General features: G+C 37.7%; 1 protein-coding gene across 3 annotated transcripts in view; it reads left to right on the forward strand.

Moving 5' to 3' along the window:
* Positions 1–3,094, forward strand: part of LOC107708138 (RNA-binding protein Raly-like) — a 96,114-nt gene that overhangs the window by 24,125 nt on the left and 68,895 nt on the right. The gene's annotated exons all lie outside the window — the stretch shown is intronic.

A 3,094-nucleotide genomic window follows, 5' to 3' on the forward strand; every position in this document is an offset into this window, starting at 1 on the left:
TTCCCTATCTCGGAGCGCTATGACATTAAAGTGCTGTTTAGAGTACTGGCTGTCCTCAGTTTGCCCCCTGTACAGCAGCAGCAGCAACCGTTTAGTTAAAGTCACAGCTTTTTAAAATCTGCCAGGCAGCACGGTGTGTATGAACATTAAAGTATCTCACTGCCTAGACTATCAAGGTGTATGTGTGTGCGTTTGTGTACCAGAACAATTCCTTAAATGAATTTGCTCAGTGGTCAGTGTTCGGAGCTCAATTCTCTATTAAGCTGCGATAAAACCTGGTTTTGCTTCAGGATTTTACATTGGACACCATACAAAAGTAAACGAAAAATACCCTCGAAATCAAAGCCACACATTTCCACTGGGTTTCATCATTGATTTCTCTATGCCACGTGCTATCTCAGCAAATTCTCACTGGTTTGCAATGCAAATGCTGAGACAACTGTGTGTACATCATCTAAACCTCACCAAAGCAAGGCAAATATGTGATTGTAATGTGTGCTCACCGGTATTACAAAGTCTGTTTGTATTGTGCTGGGTATCAGTGCTCCACTGGAGTTCCCTGCATGCTAACTCTTTAGTGCGTCTTTGCAAGGTTCAAAGACTTCCAGAAATTATGGATGTAAATGGAACAACACAAATGTGACATGAGAAGAATCATACACAAGCCTCCCCCCCACTGCGAGAATCACTGTGCAGCATGACTATCTTTCATGTCGAATTGTAAATAAATCAGTCAGCCTTGCTTTGAAAAGTTACTGTTTAATGAATACAGATTATGTGTGGAGGGACTTTCAGATAACTGTTATTAATGCTCTGACACCTTTAAATATTGTTTAGCTTTACGCTAACAGCAGTTTTGCATTTTTTATTTGGATTAAGTTTTTATAACATGCAGATACAGTCATATGATAGACATTAAGGATATTAGAATGCCTTAAAGGGGTCAAATGATGCGATTTCGAGTTCCCTTTCATGGGAACTTCGAAATGCGTCCTCTAGGTGTCAGGGTTGGGGATGAAGGGATGAGGCAAGGACTCAATAGTGCTGCGTAATGGGCTTTTATTAATAAAATAAAACAAAACAAACAACAAAAACTACCCCGTGGGGGAAAAACAGGCTGGCAAGGCAGGATCAGTACACGACACGACACGACAGGATACATTCAATGGTGATACGATGACGAACTGGCCCGGGACTGCAAACACAAGGAGAATAAATGGAGAGCAAATGAGGAGGGTAACGAGGGAACCTATTACTGATGGTCTCAGACTTGGTAAAAAAATTAATTATTAAATAACAATTACTTTTTTTTTTTTTTTTTACTTAAAGGGTTAGTTCACCCAAAAATGAAAATTAGCCCATAAATTACTCACCCTCAAGTCATCCTAGGTGTATATGACTTTCTTCTTTCAGAAGAATCCAGTCGGAGTTATATTAAAAATTATCTTTGATCTTTCAAGCTGTTTCAACGACACTCAGTGGGTGTTGCATGCATCAGTCCAAAAGCACTTAATTAAAATACGCCCATCCATAAAAAAAAAAGTTTCTCACACGGCTCCGGGGGGTGAACAAAGGCCTTCTGTAGCGAATCGATGCGTTTTTGTAAGAAAAATATCCATATTCAAAACGTAATAATCACTTTAATGTAGCTTGCGCTCACTGTTACACTGGAAGCAGTTCTGGGCGGATTTTTTTTTATGGATGGGCGTATTTTAATTAAGTGCTTTTGGACTGATGCATGCAACACCCACTGAGTGTCGTTGAAACAGCTTGAAAGATCAAAGATAATTTTTAATATAACTCCGACTGGATTCGTCTGAAAGAAGAAAGTCATATACACCTAGGATGACTTGAGGGTGAGTAATTTATGGGCTAATTTTCATTTTTGGGTGAACTAACCCTTTAATATTGAATAATTCGCGAACAAAGGACTTCTGTAGCGAATCGATGCGTTTTTGTAAGAAAAATATCCATATTCATAACGTAATAATCACTTTAATGTAGCTTGCGCTCACTGTTACACTGGAAGCAGTTCCGGGCGGATTTTTTTTATGGATGGGCGTATTTTAATTAAGTGCTTTTGGACTGATGCATGCAACACCCACTGAGTGTCGTTGAAACAGCTTGAAAGATCAAAGATAATTTTTAATATAACTCCGACTGGATTCGTCTGAAAGAAGAAAGTCATATACACCTAGGATGACTTGAGGGTGAGTAATTTATGGGCTAATTTTCATTTTTGGGTGAACTAACCCTTTAATATTGAATAATTCGCTTGCGAAAATGTCCAACTTCTACATAATATGTAGTCAAAGATACAGTACATCTCTCGGAACATTAAAAACATCGTTTTGCAGTTGTATATTCTGGATATGTGGCCTTGCTTGCTTATTGCCCAAGAGCATCCTCTCCATTCTCATGCTCGGTGAGTGAGAGTTGCTTTCAGCACTTTTCACAGTCCCACACAGCTCCCACTCAAGACCTTGAGACTTCGGCTAATCAGATTCAGGTTTTAGTGCACACTACCTATGAAGATGATAGTGCTGTGGTGGCCTTATCTTGGATATGTTGTCATTTGAAGGTTAGTTGTATTAGACAGATAGAAAAACTTTAGTTTAGAAAGAAACTTTAGACAGAAGTTTTTACTACATATTATTAAATAAATCCATACATTGTTAGTTGGGTTTATTTTGTGAGTTTTTGAAAGACTTGAGAATCTCACAAAGGCATGTTCAGGTTACAGTTCACCCCAAAATCAAGAGAAACAAAATGAAAAAAATTTTTGCTGGACAGTCATATTTTTTAACGAAAATGACTTTCCCTTTCAGGAAACTTTCCAACATTCCTACTTTTTCTGTCATCAATTTAATTTCATATGTTGGAATTAATTCAGTGTTTATAATGCTAACACTTGAACTTAAAATATTTTCAACCGAAACTGACATGGTTTCTAGAGAGCAAAAGATTTTGTGAAAAAAGGGAGGACTTTAAAATAAAGTCTGTAAAATAAACTGTTAAAAGGATTTGATGATCACTAGTCTAGTGATTGTACGTTATTGTTGTCGTCGTTCAGGCTGTATTTCAGCTTTAATGT

Source organism: Sinocyclocheilus rhinocerous, unplaced genomic scaffold (assembly GCF_001515625.1).
Source record: "Sinocyclocheilus rhinocerous isolate Xijiao unplaced genomic scaffold, SAMN03320098_v1.1 scaffold113, whole genome shotgun sequence".
Taxonomy (NCBI): domain Eukaryota; kingdom Metazoa; phylum Chordata; class Actinopteri; order Cypriniformes; family Cyprinidae; genus Sinocyclocheilus; species Sinocyclocheilus rhinocerous.